At 35.8% G+C, this 20,125-nt stretch overlaps 1 protein-coding gene across 1 annotated transcript in view; it reads right to left on the bottom strand.

Annotated features, from left to right (window-relative positions):
• LOC107712876 (disabled homolog 1-like) overlaps positions 1-20,125 on the bottom strand; it is a 457,572-nt gene that overhangs the window by 176,083 nt on the left and 261,364 nt on the right. The window contains exon 5 of the mRNA XM_016518249.1: positions 3,328-3,383. The gene's annotated coding sequence lies outside the window, so the exon portion shown is untranslated. The remainder of the gene's footprint in view (positions 1-3,327; positions 3,384-20,125) is intronic.

The following is a 20,125-nucleotide window of genomic DNA, read 5'->3' as shown; positions in this document are numbered from 1 at the left end:
AAGGAAAAGACTCTTTTTAAAATCTAGTCTACAATGTGCTAAGTTCTTAGAAATGTATTTCTCAAAACTTTTATTTCACTATTCAAGACAATTTTAATGTCATGTAGTGTCACCATCAAGTGAAAAATACATTGTCCTTACATTTTGAATACATGCAAGTGTACACATCTTAAAGTTTTTCAAGTATATTTGGTATGTCTTTTTTTTTTAAGATATCAGATGCTATACATTTTATTTTGAAAATATCATGTTTTGGGGGAGTCAGATCAAGTGCAATTTACAATGTAAGCCAAACTTGCCTTATCACAAAAAAATTTTTTGCAACAATTTATAATAATATGTATTATAATTTATAACAAATATAATAAAATAATTATATTTAATTATGACTATAGTAAGAAATAACAATATAAAATAAAATATATAAAAATATAATATAAAATGAAAAATTTCCATTGTTTTAATAAGGTTTGTTCTTCATTATGAGAGTTTTTGACATTATGTCCCCTTTAAAATACATTATAATTGTTAAAATAAAATATCTATCTATCTATCTATCTGAACAGCAGTGTATTTTTTTCAGAAATGAAAAACACACATCATATAAGAGGTATGTGTGTGTGTGTGTGTGTGTGTGTACATGGTTGCGTGTCAGGGCTCCATGCATCAGTAGGTATAGTCAATCGTGTGTATGAACTGTATTTTTAGTTATAATGAACAAAAATTTGAACAAAAAAAAATTAAATTTCATGCTGGTTGCTGTACATAAGTATACAAATGTGCACAAACAAACACGCATAAAACAAGCCTCCCACATGAACATACATAAATGTACATCCATAGAATTGAATCGGTAAATGCGGGCAATAAATTCTAATTCCTTCCGGCATGAAGTTTAATCACTTCAGCAACTTGAAAAAGCACAGTAAAGCTGCTCAGCATTACATGACAGCAGACAGGTTGTTCTGTATATAGGGGGAGGAGGAGAATCTGGTTTTAACAGCCCCTTTCTATGCTTATATATATATTTTTTTTTTTCTCTTTAAGTCACATTACTTTATGGGGGAAGACCCTGGAGACTCTTCATCTCCTCCAAAATACAATATATAGACATCTCCAACAGCAATCAGACATATTGTATTGTCTCAGCTACAATGCGCACCTTACCTCACTGGTTCACCTCTTTTATACTATCAACAAGTTTGGAATTTCTATGTCTACATTCTTTGACAGTATGATGAATAGACCGAGGCACACATTGTTTTCATAATCCTCTTAACTTGCAAGGGTCTCTATTAAAAGAAAATGTCTTAGATCAAGCCAAGTGATAGCACTGAAAACAAAATGTCAGCACTGAATAAACAACTTTATTTTTCAAAGAATCAAGTTATGCAACTTAATTGAAACAATTGTTCCATATGTATCTAGAGCAAAAACTGAAAGTAAAAAATCCAAGTAATTCTTGCCATAGGAGTGTGTGGGTGAGAAGAGGACTGCATACTGTAGGAAAAAGATCATGCTGGAAAAGTCAAGTATCAGGGAAATGCACCAAATCAAAGTTTCCAGCTTCTATCCACCGGTCTACAAGATGCATTCCCTCCTTCCTTCAGCTTAAAGTTAAAATAGCTTTATTAAAACTCATACAGCTGCCAGTATTTGGTAGACATTTTCTCCATCTTTGATTTGACTAAAAAAAACAAAAGTTGTGAAGACACGATTAAACGGTAGAAATTTGTCAACCGGTAAAGATTTTGGACTATCATCTCTAGCGCGGTTACAAGCTCATGTGACGTTGCTGTGCTACATGGTCACAAAAATGTAGCATTTTCATGCATTTTTAAGCATTGCGGTTTAAAAACAATGGAGTTTAAGACATTGAAATGCAATCAGCAGTTAAAGAGAATTAATTTTGCTATATGTGCGTACTGTCTGAGAGACTGGGAGTTATTTTTGCCACTTTATAGACCTTGAACGGTTACATACTTGTATGTGTCAAAATGCCCATATCCTCGTAAACAGTAATTTAAGTCGTAAGTGAAAGCAAACAGCTGAGAAAGAAAACACATGTGTGACAGTATATTGGATGTGGGCAGCTCTTAAAGTGACAGCAGTCTAATATTCCTGCTGTCTGTCATTCATGTTAATCAAACATCAAAAGAGAGAAAATCTCTCACTGCTCTTGACTAAATCACTTTTGTAACTTTAACAAGAAGAAATATATATTTAATTTACACAATGAAGAATATTTAGTGATTTTATACATTTGATGACTGATGATATAATGTGTGTAGCATTTCTTATTTATTTGTTCTACTGTAGTTTCTTGTAATTAGTTTCTTATTCTTATTTAATTGTTGACTGTTTAGTTGTCTTCAGTGAGCTTGATTTTTTTTTTCAGACTGGTGACTAGAATTAATAAAATTCTATAAGATTTTGGTCATATCGCCCACCTCTAGAAGATGCTACGAAAAGATTATTGGATTCAAACACATGACTACAATCTCATTGCACCAGCATAGCCTTCTTACTATATGTATATAGTATTGGCACCCTTGTTAAATACTGTAAAAGTTAAACGGGCTGTGGACAATGTTTTTGCTGTTCATCCTCTCGGTTTTTATAAATATTCACAAAGGTTTAGAATTTAAAAAAATAATAAAAGAAATAAAAAATAATAATGGCAAGAAACATTGCAACTTTAACTGTTATGCTCAGTATATAATTTGTAATAAAATAAAAACTGTTTAATTAGAAATAAATGGACAACAGAAGCATTTTCTTTGTTAGTCTCAGTCTTGTGGACTCCACTGTATATCTGAGGTATGATTTGCAGTACCACCAAAGTTGTCTCAAATGAGTCCACTCTGTTCTATGAGCGCAGTTACCTTGTCATTTCTGCACTTATTACACTATAAGTGCAGTGACATGTAAGTCAGGGGACAAAACGTTCTTTGTGTAAGGAAACAAACATTTAGCTTACTTGACCTTATGTGTTTCAGTCTAGAGACCACAAACAGAAATATCCCCTAAGACAAACCACACACCACTGAGCCAACATTTTATCTGAGATCTCAAACACACAAAGGTGTGAGGTGTCATCCAACTCTGAATTAGATTCAGTTTTATTTGGCATGTGTAATACAGACCAAATACAGTCTGAGCAAGTGCAAACAAAATGACACAGCAGAAGACAGTATCAAAATGTAGGCATACGCTCAAAGAAAGATTATCTCTTTGAGGTTCTTTTAGATTCACAGAGCCAGTACGGGTAAAGTAATTGATTGGTTACTGAGCTGAGGAGGGTATTTAAAGGGTTTAAAAACTCACCACTGCTTCTCCACATCTGGCTTCCATAATAAAGCTCAAAAGTAGTAGGCAAATACCTGCAAGAAATAGACAGAAAATAAATATCATAAGAAAATAATGTGAACAAACTGCAGGTTGGTACACATTTAAAGTAGATTTAAAGTAATCTGGAGTTGTATAACCCATACCAAAGCACCTCATAAAGGTTAGGTTTACTGTACAATGTCCCCCCTTATTTGAAGAAAACAAACCTCTGTTACTAATTCAAAAATGTCACTTTAGAACTAGTAACAAAGGAACATTGAGCTGCTTCATTGAAATCTTATTGTATTACTGTATTAAAAGCTCACTGTAACATTAGTTTGAATGTCCGCTGAGGAAAGCGATATCTTTTTTGTACTATCCTTTCATCTGTTGAGCGTGATTTCCGATGACAGCGCTGCTCAGTGAATTTGTTGGCTGTCTTACAAGTGTTGTTGAAAGTAAAAATAACTTGTTTCAGTCTCTGTCAATATAAAAGTCTTTACTGCTGACTCACTCATAACAGTCTCTTGTCACCATCTAATGGTGGAGCAATGTCACATCTCCGAAACGCTGAAGTAAATTTTCAAATAGATGTTATCTTCATTAACAAACCTCATATTTGAAGCCTAAACAAGTACATTCTTGACTAAAAAACTTTTAAAACTACATTCCGTGACACAAAAACAGTATTGTAACAGCATTCGTAGATCGGGAAGAAGGAAGCGGGAACCGGCGAACATTTAAACATAATTTAATAATAAAATTAACACACAACTGAAAATAGCGCAACAGCCCCTCACGGACGACTGCCGTGCACAAACAAAACCAAAACACAAAATAAAGTCCAGGCCTGGTCCTCTCTCAGAATCAGAATCAGAATCAGAATGAGCTTTATTGCCAGGAATGTTTACACATACGAGGAATTTGTTTTCGTGACAGAAGCTTCCACAGTGTAACAGAATGACAGTGACAGAACAAAAAAACACAGATAATAAAAAATAAAATAAATAATAAATAAAAAATAGAACAAGTAAAATAAGGAATAAAAAATATACAAAACGACAACTGTATGTACAGGTATAGAATAATAGACAGTTGTATGTACAGGTATCAGCTGCAATCAGAATTCGCTATCTTTTCATATTCCATATGAACCTTTATTCATATCACATCATATCACAAGAATAAGCTTTCCCAAACCTTACACACTCCAACTATGAGTTTTACATAAAGAGCCTGTCAAGTCACCTATTACTCCAGCCTTTGAGAAATTATCCCGGCCTTCCATTAGGATGCCATATCAGCCCTGATCACACCCATATGCTGCTGTGAAATCATTATTAAGCCAAAGCTAGGAGTCATGGGACAGGAGGAAGGTATGGTGAGCTAGAGGAGTCATTAAGGATGAAGAGGCAGGTGTGGACGTCACCTCATTGGTCTGCCAAAGTCTTTGTGACAGATCACAGCGAGTTCTTTAGCCATCTAAGGAGAATGTTATGACCTAGGTTGACCACTGTTATTGTTCTCACCGCATTATGACCTCCATTTGGTGCAGCAAAGTCTTATTATAAACACATTCTCACATTTCTCTGGATGAAAAGCAGAGAAATCAAACCTGAGTTGTGACGTTTATAGAATGAATGAGCACACAAAAGGAAGAAATTGCCTTTCATCATGACACAGTCAGAATCATGTGAAAATAATCATGCGACCATTTCATAGCATGAAGTACGCTCATTAACTATCAGAGTGAAGAGAGAGACAGGGAAGAGGAAGAAAAAGAGGGAGGCAGGAGGAGAGAGAAGGAAAGAGAACTGGGTCAGAGAAGGCAGAATGCAATCTGCTCGCTCTCTAATTAACTCTTCAGCATTGTTTCTATGACGTCTAATGAGTAAATACAATTGCAACAATGAGGCGCATGAGGGTTAGTGCTAACAGATATAGGTTAATCTCCCCAGGCCACATCCATCAGCTGGCTGAAACCTACAGGCAGCAGGAGGCTCCTGCTCCAAATGGCACTAGACAGCACGTGTGATATTATGTGGAAAAAAAAACCTTATGCCTCTCTTGGACTTGATGCAGTTATTTAAAATGTGGGTTACTAGAATAGGCGTCCTGCCCCAGTTGTATTGTATTGTATTGTATTGTTTTTTGTTGTTTTGTTTTGTTTTGTTTTGTTCATGCCCTAGGTGAGACAAGAATGACCAAAAATAAATAAATAAAAACATACATAAAAAAATAAATATATAAATACATAAAATAAAATAAATGAATAATATTTATTTGTTTGTTTGTTTGTTTAAAAAGTATAAATTATATAGGAGATATTTGACATTTACATTAAAACGTTTGGTATCTGAAAGATTTGTTTAATGTTTTTGAAAGAACTCTCTTTTGCTCATCAAGGCTGCATTTATTTGATCACAACTAACCTAAAAATATTGTAGAATGTTATTACTATTTAAAGTATCTGTTTTCTATTTGAATATATTTTAAAATGTAATTTATTCCTATGATGGCAAAGCAGAATTTCAGTCTTCAGTGTCACATGATCTTTCAGAAATCTTTCTAATATGCTGGTTTGGTGATAAAGAAACATTTCTTGTTATTATCATTATGTTGAAAACAGTATTTTTTGCTTAATATTTTGAGGAAACAGTAATACATGTTTTTCAGGATTCTTTCAAAAGAGCAGCATTTATTAAATTTTTTTTTTTTGTAACATTAAATGCATTACCTGTCAATTTAAATTGAATTAATGTATCCTTGCTGAATAAAAGAATAATGGTTTAAATAAATAAATAGATCTTACTTTTAAAAGGTAGAGTATACATAAAAATGCAGGCGAGAGAGTGTACAGGTATTCTCTCAGTTTGAATGCTGGTTAAAAGATCTAAACAGACATAAAATACGTTTTTCAATTAGGCATGAGAGAATTGCCCCAAGCTTGATTTTGAACATAACTCTTTTTTTTTTGCCTTCATGTGTTATTCTAATTGTTTGTTGTGTTTTGATTCTACTAAGCAATCTCCGCTTATTTCCAGGGGGAGTATGCGCCGTCTCGAGTCTGCTATACCACTTTCTCACATCAATGTAAATAGAAAACAACGAAACACCCTCTATTCTAGCAAAGTGCATTAAACTGAACCCAAATGCAGGTCTAGTTATCATCCAACGAGGACACTATAGGAAAACACCAACTAATCATCATTTAAAAATCTGCAGGACACTTAATTATTATTAACACATCCTCCAGATAAGGGTCATAATCATCTTTCTACTGCAAAAATCCATCTTTTACACATCCATGGCACTTCTCTATGTTCCTGGCATGTGCACTGGCATGACAAATTGAATATTAAGAGGTTCTTCATTCCAGCTCTGAAAGAACATGAAATTAATAAATCATCTATTACAAGCCAATAGGATTGTGTTTTCACGAAACCCTCGTCTTATACGAGTAGCGCTGAAGAGGAATATCAATTTGTGCGAAATTAGAACACAATATCAAAGACAGCACCAAGTGGTCCCATAGTTTGGGCCATTTTCCAGGCTTTTCGAGATTGACTTTTAATGGCCATCTGAAGTGTGAATAATGAATGGTGATTATCACCCTGTGGAGAGAATCTATTTAAGCACCAGAGGGGAGAAAAACAAAGACATTACCGATCCCGGACAGGCTTTTGTCTTCCTATCGTCAGCTTAGAGCCGTATCGCTCAACTTCCCCAGACAGCAAGCAGTGTCGGCTCAGATCCGGCCCACATCTGGCCCGCATGGATTTCACATGGGCCAGATGTGGGCCGGATCTGGGCCAAAACTATGTTGCTGTCTGGGTCCTGTTCTCCACAAAACTACCGGCAGAATTCCAGCCCCTCCCTCTGCAATGCTCCACCCCATCACTCTTCCTGCTCCCTTTTACGTTCTTTCTTCAAGGACATGAGAGGGAAGGCCAGGCCCCCTGCTTGGCCCTAATTGCCCATGATGAGTGCTCCACACATGAGTAGACAGACATCAGACTCCTGCTGACAGGGCCCATGCCAGGGGACTCACACACACACACACACACATGCACAGAGCCTAGTCCAGGGTCTTTGCCCGCTCTCACACCTCATCCTGTGTCTCGTCTCACCTTCACCTGTCCCCATTTCACACACAATGAGATACAGTGTGCACACATGCTTTTCTCACATACAGACAAAAGGCCACGCAAACACAACACTGAAGGTTGGATGGGTCTAAAATCTTCAATTAGTGACAGATGTGATTAAAAACAAAGTCCTGGTGTCAACAGAGTGTGAGCACCAGCCAAAATATAGACAGAATGCATTCAAGTCAAGTACAGGGTTCCAATTCCGATTAACAAGCACTTGATTTGAATCCAATTTTATTTCAATTCATGTACACACACACAAACAGACAGACAGACAGACAGACAGACAGACAGATAAATAGATAGATAGATAGATAGATAGATAGATAGATATAGAATGTTTTTGATCCATTAAAATGTACCGGTTTCATAAGAGTTATTCATTTGTGAATCAGAATGCACAGGCTGTACTGAATGTTTTATGATTCACCAAAGAGAACCAGTCCATAAAAGTCATTTGGTTTTGAGTCAGACTGCACAGGCTGTGCTGAATCTTTTGCAACATGGGCTAATTGGAAATACGTGCCTCTACCTACATTTTTGCGAAACTCAAAAAACGTACCTATACACACACAAATCGCTGCAGTTTACAGTTGAAATGAACACTAGAGGCAGTAAAACTCTTGACAACTTTTATTCCTTTTCACACAAAATATGATTTCCAGGTCCACAGTTTCGATAATAAAGCTTAATTTTCGCATAATTACTTGAGGAATATTATGTTATGAATTCAAAACAATTAAAACGTGCTGCGAGATTTGAAAACGGATACTTTTGAACGTGTCGTCACATATCCAGCTTCATATGCATGAGTTTTCTAATTCAGTAGCTCACGTGATGCGTAGTTGCACCTGAGTGATGAAAAGCTCCGGTACGAACCCCGTGGAACTACGGTTCAATAAAACAGCTAAAGTCCGCATATGGAAGTTAAAATAGCACTGCTGCATCAACAAATACATTTTTATATCACTTTTGCATTTGTTAACACTATTGGGTAGGTTTAGGGTTAGGTTTGGTAGACACTGTAGACACTGGTTACTCTGAATTTTAATAATCAATAATATATTGCCAATATTATTCTCTAGCCCTATTCGAGAACTACGAAAAAAATAAATGCTAGCTGATCCAGTAGAACCGTTTTTAATCTCTGAAGCCATAGCAACCCATAAAGTCAAAGCAGTTCTAAGCGCCACAGACATAGCTAATACATCTACAGAGATCAGAGGAAACTCTATTATCTATATTTCCCTCATACTTGAAATCCCATATATCCTGGGTCTTTGCCAGGGGCGGATTTTATCCGAGTTCTTATCTTTTGAAAAATCTGCTCAGAGCCAAAAACATTCACATACGTGAATACAGTTTTGTTAAAGGGATTACTTACAATGCTTTGGAGAACAGCAACTCTCAGGATTGCTTTGACACTGGATGCAGGCCAAGGGAAAAAGGGCCAGGGATGGAGAGGGAGTGAAAATGCACTAAAACTTTCATGATGCCTGACAGTGTGAGGCAGTTTCCAGAACTGTTACTGCACAAACTGATTACAAAGTAATGATTATTTGTCTGTGCTCGTCTTTGATATCTAATTGAAATAATTGTGGCTAATTAGCTCAAAAGACTGGCAGGAGACTGGCTGACACGAGGCCTTGTAGCTTTGCCGCAGAATACGAAGAAAATCTTTTTCAAATGTAGCCACATCTCTGAACAAAACCATCACCAACACCTCCAGGATTCATAAAACACAACAACTAATTTACCATTTAAATGCCTTAATGAATTATTATGTCTGCAGCCAGCTGAGTGTTGCACTTTTTAAGAAGAGCTTTATTATTTTTTTGTTTTTAGTTGGTTTGTTAAATTAGTAATAGCTCTGCGAGCATGCTCCATTTAATAGCATTTAACAGAGCCAGCAATTTCATTTAAGGAGGCTAAGTAGGTGCAGACAAATTGCTTTTTTACATTATTTCAGAGGATTTAAACTTAAACAATTGTCGATTAATTGCCTCGCAATTTGCATATTCAAAAAGAAAGCGCCTGAATCCACCAACTTTTCCCTTTAATTAGTTAAGCAGAAGAAAGCACAATGACCTTTGTGTGACCCATCCACGGTTATGCATTTAAAGTCAGAGGTCTTCAGAGAAACCCACCAGAGCACTATTACCATAGCTTAACTGCATAATCAGGGCCTTTGGTGAGACTCAACACAGCTCAGCGAGCGATTCAAATATTCAAGGTACACTGGCTAAAACTTCCCACAGCTGAGAGTTACACTTCATCAAGAATTAATGTTCATCTGCAGCATGTACTGCATATATTGGGCATTAAAGCTGAAGTGTGTCGTTTCTGCGCCACTAGCTTCAGCAAACAGAACTGCAAAAAATAATGATGGTTTCCCAACTCCTACAGCCTCATCCCTAGTCCAAAACTAGTCCATTTCCTTGTGAAACAGCATGTTATAAATTGTCTCGCCCGAAATTCACACTTTTGGCTGAGAGAACCAGTTCATAAGAGTCATTTCTTCATGAAGCGGACTACAGGGATAGTGCTGTATGTTTTTAATTAACTAAAAAGAACCAGATAAATAGAGTTATTTTGAATGTTATCGCATTTAGCCTGTGAAGAAAACTCAACAAGAAGATTGATTTTCTAGCTTCATATATCAAGGTACATAGTGTTTTCAACTTATTACATTCAATTTGGACTCAAAAATCAGGTAAAATATGGCCTCTTTTACTGTGGGGATGTAGATTCAGTAGCAACAATGTAGATTCAGCAATAGGGGTGCGTGGTAAACACTGCCGCATTATATTGATCAAATGATTTTAGTAATCGATCTTGTGATTTCAAAAGCATATTGCCAAATTCACTGGCTAAGAAGATTACATGTTGGGATGCTCAAACAAAAAGCAATGTTTTAGTAGCACCGGTGTTGGGGAAAGTTACTTTTAAAAGTAATGCATTACAATATTGCGTTACTCCCTAAAAAAGTAACTAATTGTGTTACTTAGTTACTTTTTATGGAAAGTAATGTGTTACTTTACTTATTTATTAAAATGATAACACTCTTATTTCAGCAATAATCACATGTGATGTTTAACTAAAGTCATTTTTGCTTATTCGTATGGTTGAATTGGACCATCAAAGGTCAGCAGCGCGATAAATAGTTTTTACCAAATTTAATTATTGCAGGTTTGCGTATTCTGAGTTTGCATTTCACTGTTTTTATTTATTTCTAGGAATACTGAATCTGTTTTTGAGCAAGTGAGATGAGTAAATGCATGTTCACATTTAGTCTAGAACTACTGTACAATAACCACCATGTTTACACAATGCACACAACACCTTACGTTTTCTCCTAACATGAAAACAAGCGAGGTCTCAATCAATAAATGGAAAACAAAGTAACTTGCATTACTTATTTGAAAAAGTAACTCAAACATTTTGTTGCAAATTTAAAAGTATGCGTTATTTTGCTAGTTACTTAAAAAAGTAATCTTAATACTAAAATCGAGTTACTTGTAATGCAATACTCCAAACACTGAGTAGCACCACAATGCTAATGCTGTGCATTTGACAGGCTTACAGCTGTTTCTGCACATTAATATTTTGACAAAAATGGAGTTATGCATTATTTAATGTCAGTCAAAACCCTTATGGCCCCAAAGGCAATAAGTCTCAAAATCTCCAGAAAACAATTGCATAGGACAGAGATTCTTGATGATTCCATATACTGTATGAATGTAAATGAATCTATTTTTTGTGCTTCTGTTCACATTCATTTATATTTTATGGAAAAGAGCAGCCTGAATATTCTTCTAAACATCTTTTATTGTGTTCCGCACAAGGAAATGATGGCCACATTTCATATTTGGGTAAACTGTCCCTTTAACGTTGTAAAAATTACACTTCACCTTTAAAAAACGCCTGTTATTTAATGGCGGTCAAAATCATTACAGCCTATGAATGAATGAACACGTTATTGAATATAGTATATGAAGATGATCCCATAGGGAATCAACTAAACTGTCGTCCGCCCGCAATCAATCCGTCCTACCCTTGTCCTTGAAGGCATGCACAGCACGAGAGTAAGTGAGAAGAGTCTCAGTAAGAAGCACAGAGTTGTGGATCCATTAATGTAAAGCCAGGCAGGCAGGGCTGTAATTTATGAGCTCTGCAGGCATTGCTTCCTCTGGCTCCCACTCCTCAGGCTTACTGGCCAACCGCCACAAGACACCCACCTCTTCCCACAGGCCCTCTGAAAACAGCTCAACCCCACACATCAAGTAAAACAGGCTGCCACATGTCTCGCTCTCTGTTCTCAGCCTTTGCAATTGCCATTTTTGGCTTCACATGTAACGCTTTTTTCATTCGGTTGATCTCTGGCATTGCTTTTTTTAGTTGATTTTGGGGGTTTTTGTAGGAGTGTAATAATTTGTTTTCTTGATGGATTTGTTTTTGCCGATTCTAATGCATCTTAAAACATGATTTCTTTTTTTGCCTTTATTATGACAGGACAGTGTAGAGATGACAGGAAGCAAAATGGGAGGGGGCGGAGGTTCGGGAAAGGTCCTCAAGCCGGGATTCTAATTCGGGACACCCATAGCACAATGGGGTTATATGCTGCCCACGAGGCTATTGGCGCCGACTAAAACATGATTTCTGAATCATGAATCATTTGTTTTAATATTCAACAAATTTAACACTGAAAAAATCTGATGCATTCTCAAAAAAAAAGGCACTAGCACTAAAGGTGCTTGCACACTGAGTCCGAAATTTTTGTATGCGTTTTTTCGTATTCGCCATCCTAAAAATTTGTCACGCACAGAAACCTTGCACACTGAGTCTGATGTGTATTAATTAATCCGTTCGAAAAAATTCGCAGAACAGTACTAAATGGAGTCTTCAAGCAGTGAGGATGATTTTATTGTCCTCTCGCTTCTTAAAAAGAAAAAAAGAAAGGAAATATTGGGTCCATCCAATCCTGAGATATAGAGAGTAGTTTTAAGTTGCAGGGTTTAAGTCATATTGTGGATTAATGAAGTATGAAATTAAATCTGACCCTCAAAGACATGTTTCGAGATTCTAAGTCTAAAGGTCTCTGCACACAGAGTCCGAAATTTTCGGATGCGTTTTTTCGTATTCGTCATCCTAAAAATTTGTCACGCACAGAAACCTTGCACACTGAGTCTGATGTGTATTAATTAATCCGTTCGAAAAAATTCGCAGAACAGTACTAAATGGAGTCTTCAAGCAGTGAGGATGATTTTATTGTCCTCTCGCTTCTTAAAAAGAAAAAAAGAAAGGAAATATTGGGTCCATCCAATCCTGAGATATAGAGAGGAAGGAGAGTTCCCCCTCCTTATGAAGGAGCAGCGGGATTATCACGGGCGATTCAAAGTTTACTTCAGGATGTCAGTGGCTCAGTTTGATGCTTTGCTAGCGATACTAGAGCCACATATTAAAAAGAAGACCACCAATTTCTGTGAACTTAGTGTGCAATGATTTTTACGGTGCTTTGTGCTGCAAGACGAAGTGGATGAACTTGACAATCGCCATTCTGGATTTTAGCATTCGCTTGTACGGTGGCTCTGAATTGTCAGAACACCTCTTAAAATGCTTGCTACAGATGCGAAAAACGCAGAAAATCGAACCAGATCCAAATTTTTTATGACGGACGAAAGTTTTGGAGGCAGTGAGTAAACGTGATTGACGTAACGTGAGGTCACATTTTTTCAACATGCGAAAATTTCGGGCTTAATGTGCAATGGCCTTAAGGCACTAACAACACTAAGGCCATAAGTTTGATTCCCTGAGAATGCTTATAAACTACTTTGGATAAATGCATCTGCCAAAATTCATTATTATAAAATACATAAACATCAAACTGAATCACTGTCTAACCAAAAACTTACATCCCTAAATCTTTGGCTTACAAAGATTTTGGGATTGAAACATGTTGTGTATTTTTTTTTCTTTTTCATTTTATTCTGTTGTAGTTTCTATGACATATTCCGTTGTTCTGTGATTATCATGCAAACTTTTTGAAATTAAATGGCATTTTTAAAGGGACAGTACACTATAAAAATGGTAAAAGTTGTAAATAAAACAAAGATTAATGGAGTATTTCAGTCTTTTTACTTCAAAATATTGCATTAATTGTGTTACATGCCATTTCTTTATAATTAATCGCAAAATTTACTAGCAATTTCTGAGTGGAAATGGTTTCTACATTTTTTTCTACTCCACTACAGTGACATGAAATGGAACCACAAATACGTATAATTATTGGTTCCAAACATGTTTCAGACTCTCCCTCTTCCAGCCATTGACCAGTCAAACAAATAGTCCCGCCCTAAAGTCACTCGATTGGTCAATGTTATAATGTTTTGCCCATTCAGTCTGCTCAAAAAAAATGATGCAATTTCATGCAATTTCAATAATGCCAGTAGTGTTGCAAAAATTACACATTTCACTTCAATTTCCCAGTATGCACCACGAACAAATCAAATAACTTAAATATCTTCTTACTTTGTATTCTCACTATAAAATACTGCTTGTCATAGTTTTTCTCACTTATACAAAGAGCAAAATGCTATGTGCATGAGTGTTATTATCACCACATCCTGACCTATAATTTAAGTGCAGTTAAACTTAAATATTCAGCTTCCTAAACAACTCAAAACTAAATAAACCGGAATGTGTGATTATTAAAAGGACTGCTAGACACCACGAACAAATCAAATAACTTAAATATCTTCTTACTTTGTATTCTCACTATAAAATACTGCTTGTCATAGTTTTTCTCACTTATACAAAGAGCAAAATGCTATGTGCATGAGTGTTATTATCACCACATCCTGACCTATAATTTAAGTGCTGTTAAACTTAAATATTCAGCTTCCTAAACAACTCAAAACTAAATAAACCGGAATGTGTGATTATTAGAAGGACTGCTAGAGGTAGTTTGACAAGCAGATGAAGGACTTTTAATACAGTACAGTATTTCGCATGAATCTATCTTGCTCTTATCGCTTGCATGACAATCATTACTCATTTGAGCATCAATTGTAACACCTTTGTCTAAGGTTTTCATCCCCTTCTCTTCTCTTTCGCTTATATTAACCTCTCCACTATTTTGTGGTGGTTACAGTCCTGATGAGACGTCTAACTGTGAGTGATTGGCTGCCCCAGCTAATTTTCCAGACGGCTTATTTACAAACAAAGCGGCTGGGCAGACGGTGCACAAAGACAGCCCACGGAGGGCTCCAGAGATCCTGCGGAAGCGTGAGGGAGATTTGGCAGACGAGGAAGCTCTCTCTCCCTCTTTTTTTCAAGCGCTCACTCTCTCCTTCCATTTCCCCGCAGGCTAATTGAGCTGAGCCATGCCAGCGTAGAGAGGGTGCCCTCATGACCGCAGCGTGTGAGTGTATGTGTGTCCGTGTTTCTGCGAGAGACAGAGGGAGGAAGAGTGTGATGGAAAGAAGAGAGATCTAAGGATGCTTGCCAGACTGGCTCTATCAAAGCTTGCAAGCAAGGAATGAACAGATGTGCCTGCTGTAACTTTAGACAGATAAAGAGATGTTTGGTGCAAAGAGGAAATTACACGCCAAACTATGCTGCAAAAACAGCTGGGTTGGGAGTTGGAGAGCTATGTGGTGTAATGGAGATGGAGATGGAAATGGAAAAAAAAATGCATTCCAACTGTGCAAGGTTATTAGAATTTTTTTATATTATATTATATTATATTATATTATATTATATTAAAATCTGAGGTCTACAAGGCTACATTGTATAGTTCTAAAAAATTGGAACACAATGAAAAGACAGCTCTACTTTTGTGAAGAGGGAAAATTATATACATTCAGAACTACAGTATGTTAGAATTGACTGCTTTTACATTTTGGGGTGAACTATCCCTAGCAGACATTGTGTATATTTGATGTACCTGAGCAAGAGAGAAAATGAAAGAATATGCAATGGCCAAGCTTTTTTTTCCTCCCTGAACATCTAGCTTCTTAAACACTAAAAATCCAATCTTTAGGTAAGAAGGCAGGCAATACGCTTTTATTCATCTGAAGACTACAGGTCCACTATTGATCTTTAAATTCATGACTCTCATAGAGAGCAGTCAAACCTAGGAATACAAATATATCAGCTTACTCTCTTACTCTCTCTCTCTCTCTCTCTCTCCCTCTTGCTCTGAATGTCTGATACTTCCCTATTTGATCCGGGCCATTAGCACAGCAGAAAAATACAGAGCAGCAGTTCACAGAGTTTTGAAAAAAGCTCAGAGACTAGATATGAATCAGGCATGTCTGTTGCTGTGACCTGCAGGTCTCTTTTGTTCAGACTGGTGAGTAAAAATGAGCAGAACCAATTGAAACCCTTTATTTTGTTCCACTGTGATTAATTGTGTCTAATTGCCAGGGTATATAAAATGTTTAAGCTTCAACACAGAATAATAAGTACTGCATTTTGTCTTTTTCCAATGAAAATGTATGAATATTCTTAAAACAAGAAACACTTACATTATTGCAGAGTAACACTTTACAATAAGCTTCCATTAGTAAACATTAGTTACTAACAAGTTAAACAGACCTTCTAATCCATTTATTAGTCTTAGTTATATTTACTAACACATTATTAAAATCACAAATTGTATGTGATGCCTACTATATACAATATTCATATTATTTCATGAACCTGAGCTAAAATAAGGTAATAATTTTTGTAAATTGACCTTTTTGTAAAGTTTTACCACTTAATTTAATTTGATTTACAAATAATATAATACAAAATACTAAGTCCCGTTTTCAGAGAATACAGCTTTCATCAATTTAATTTTTCTTACACCATAACTTTTATTGTTGGTAAGCATGAATCTAGCAAAACTCTAAATCTTCTAGGAATGAGTGTAAAAGAGATTAAAAGCCAACATAGATTCTCTAAAGTTTCATTATCCTGCACTATGTTGCCTTAATGATCTTGTTTTAAACATGTTTATATATTTTTCCTAGAAAATAAGACCAGAATATAATTAGGAAAACCATTTTCTGCAGTGTATAGTTCCATTCAATTAATCAAAGCATGAATTAAATGACTGACTAATCTAAAATGCACATTTCCATGCGTTCAATTGAGTTCAGCATGAGTCTTATGGATTGAAAGCTGTTCTAAGGTCAAAGAGATGTGGATTCCATATTTACAGGAGTAGTAAATGGAGGGCTTGACTGCTGATGCATTAAAATCAATTTACAGTGATTTGCTGAGAGCTAATTACCAATGCCAGACAGTGTTTATAATGCACATGTAGCCTAAGCACATATCCATCTGAACCAGAAAAATAAGAGTAAAAATAAATCAAACTAATATCGCTCTGCTCACAACTTCAAATGAAACTGAATCAAATTAGAACTTGAATTAATTTAGACACTACCCTTGATTAACTGGTGAAATATTTATCTGTTGATTAAAGTGTGTTTAGAAGCCACAGCCACGGGTGCTCCGGTGTGCAGGGCATTCCGGGCTTCATTTATTCATGGAGCGCACCGCACTTGTTTCATGGTGTAAATAATTTAGTGCGTGTGTACACACACACACCGTAGGATAGCCTTTTAAAGGGGTCACTGGCCAATCTCTGTGAAATAATCTCATTTAAAGCAGCTCTGGTTTGTGGAATAGACTCCCGGCTGTGGGAAAGTGAGAGTGGTGGGGGTTTTAAATGTCGCCGTTTGGAGAACAGCTCCTTTGGGATGCATAAGTCGGCCTTGCGGTACCATGTGCACCTCTATGGAGGTGTAGAGTGTAGTGGTCCAAAACATCCCAGCCTTTAAAATAAAAGCAAACTGTGAACGCTGAGCTGATATCGCTCAACTCCTGTTGCAAATGATGGGTCGTGGAGTGGGTTTCTGTTCCACTGTGTCCCCATACAACTATACATAAAGCTGCCTCACACCGAAGTGTTAATCCATCCTTATGGCAGATGAGTAATGAGTACTTTAGTGGCACATTAGAACATAATCTATAAGTCTTAAGGGAAAGAGGGAAAAGCAAAGGCAGGAACAAGTGCAAAAGCAAGAAAGAGGGATGGAATATACAATGGTATAGAAAGAGCGAGAGAAATAGAGGGATATGGCGGCAAAGACCCCTATTAGTCATCGGCAGGCCAAGGTGTGGAATTCTGCAGAATGGATTTAAATATACTGAAATGTGTTTAATTAAGACTGTGAGTACTGAAAGCTGGTGGCCCAATATACAGTAATTCTGCTGAATGGATTTAAATATACTGAAATGTGTTTGTTAAGACTGCGAGTACTGAAAGCTGGTGGCCCAATATACAGTAATTCTGCTGAATGTATTTAAATATACTGAAAATTGTTTAAATGGAGATGAGAGTACTAAAAGCTGGAGGCGCAATATAATCAAATTGTCCTAATTATTTCATTTGCAAACTTATAGAATATACTGTACACTGCCAATCAACAGTTTTAAAAGAATCCTCTTAGGCTGCATTTATTTGACAAAAAAAAAGTAAAACAGTAATATTGTGAAATATTACAATTTCAAATAACTGTTTTCTATTTGAATATGTTACAAAATGTAATTTATTTGTGGGATGGTAAAGCTGAATTTTCAGCATCATTACTCCAGTCTACAGTGTCACATGATCCTTCAGAAATCATTCTAATATGCTGATTTGCTGCTAAAAAAATATTTATAGTATTATAACAGTTAAAAAAAGCGGCTGCTTATTTATTTATTTATTGTCAAAACTGTGATCTTTTTTATGATTCTTCATTTATTTAAAATAGAAAACTTTTGTAACAATATAAATGTCTTTGTTGTCACTTTTGATCATTGTAATGCATCCTTGTAGAATAAAGTATCAATTCTTTCTAAATAGATAGATAGATAGATAGATAGATAGATAGATACAGTGGGTACGGAAAGTATTCAGACCCCCTTAAATTTTTCACTCTTTGTTATATTGCAGCCATTTGCTAAAATCATTGCGCCAACTTTCTCAAATGAGTTCCTGTCTCGCTCTGCTTATCTTTACAAGAAACACAAGATGAGGGTGATTTACCAAGCCACCTCCGGTATCGACAATACTAGGACAACAAGAACTGACAACCCCCCCCATTCTGGATTCATTTAAGCAACAGAACGTCAGTAGGCTTCGTGACTGGCTTCAGCATAAATAAACCATCTAATGGACCACGGAACAAAGAACCTGGTATCTGGAAAGAGTCCCGCGACAGAATCGCTCGGACCTCATGACCGCTTAACACATAAATTGATAATCCCGTCAACACATAATTGTATTATCCCGTGGCCAGGGAGAATACAGATATTCAAATTGTTAAAATATACTAAGAATCACCGGCTCGCTGGACGACCCTTGATTTAAAGTGTAAACTATCAGATTTGAATTCAGCTTTAATCAGGTTGACTCAGAATTTTCAGATTCGAGTCCTTTTAAAACTTGAATGAATTAATAATAATTAATTCCCTTAAAATTAAGTGATCAAAGTCATTACAGCATTAATATAGCTAATTGGCCCTTCGCAGGGAGTTTGATTGACAGGCCATTGTTTTCCGAAAAACAAATCAGACAGGAGAGTAGATTAATGTCGGTGGACTTGAACTTGAAAATGGTGTGTATTGACATCTTTACGTGGTTGAAACAAGATACTTCTGATGTTCATTCATGTTTATTTCATGCTATAAATAAAGAGGAAGAGACGATCGGTTCACATGCCACTTGAACTGAGGCGCTACAGTGATCTGTCACGACACATTAAAGAGCCACAAAATGGCATTTTTTTGTTTGAATTTCTTTAAAAAAAAAGACTACATCTGAAAGCTCAAATTTGTTTCACAGCTAAAGTAACCTGCTCTGTCTTGTCTGTCGGCGCGTTGTTTGTTTCCTTTTTGCTCCACAATGAGAGTGCCATGGTTTGTCGACATAGCAACAGTAACAATGGGGGGGGGTATCTTTGTGGAGGGTCAATTCTTATTTGTTCTTATAAATTTAATATACCCAAATATTTCATAAATATCGATAAAAGTGTTTTCTTGCATTGCACAAGTTCATGTATAATATGAAATTTCAAAGGATTAATTAATTTAATAAAAGTGTAGTAATAACATGGTAATAAGATGATAATAGCATAGCAATAGCAGGTATCAGAAGTAAGAAATCAAGTAATAGGTAAAACTGTAATGTTTGCACATTTACTCATTAAAGAGAAGTTATTTATTAAAAATATATATATATATATATATATATATACATAAATGCAATTCATACATATAATGTCTTGTATACACTGATTATACAATGAAAATATTTTAATTTCGGACTTAAAATTCATTTGATATTTATTTGGGGGCATAAAGTCAAAAATGTCAGGATGATGTAGTTCGGTAGGACATGGTTTTATTATTTCTTGGTAAAAATATTAATAAACTGCTTCACTGCTTTAATATTTGACATACCAAGCCAAGTCATGTGGTGCAACAAACAAACAAACACAACAAAAAGAAAATCAAAGCTTTTATCATAATTCCTTAGAAAACGTAAATATAATTTAACAAAACGTGATTAATAATATTTAAATATATAAAAAAAACAAAATAAA

Source organism: Sinocyclocheilus rhinocerous, unplaced genomic scaffold (assembly GCF_001515625.1).
Source record: "Sinocyclocheilus rhinocerous isolate Xijiao unplaced genomic scaffold, SAMN03320098_v1.1 scaffold478, whole genome shotgun sequence".
In the NCBI taxonomy this organism is placed as follows: domain Eukaryota; kingdom Metazoa; phylum Chordata; class Actinopteri; order Cypriniformes; family Cyprinidae; genus Sinocyclocheilus; species Sinocyclocheilus rhinocerous.
This window is presented reverse-complemented; position numbering and strand designations above follow the sequence as displayed.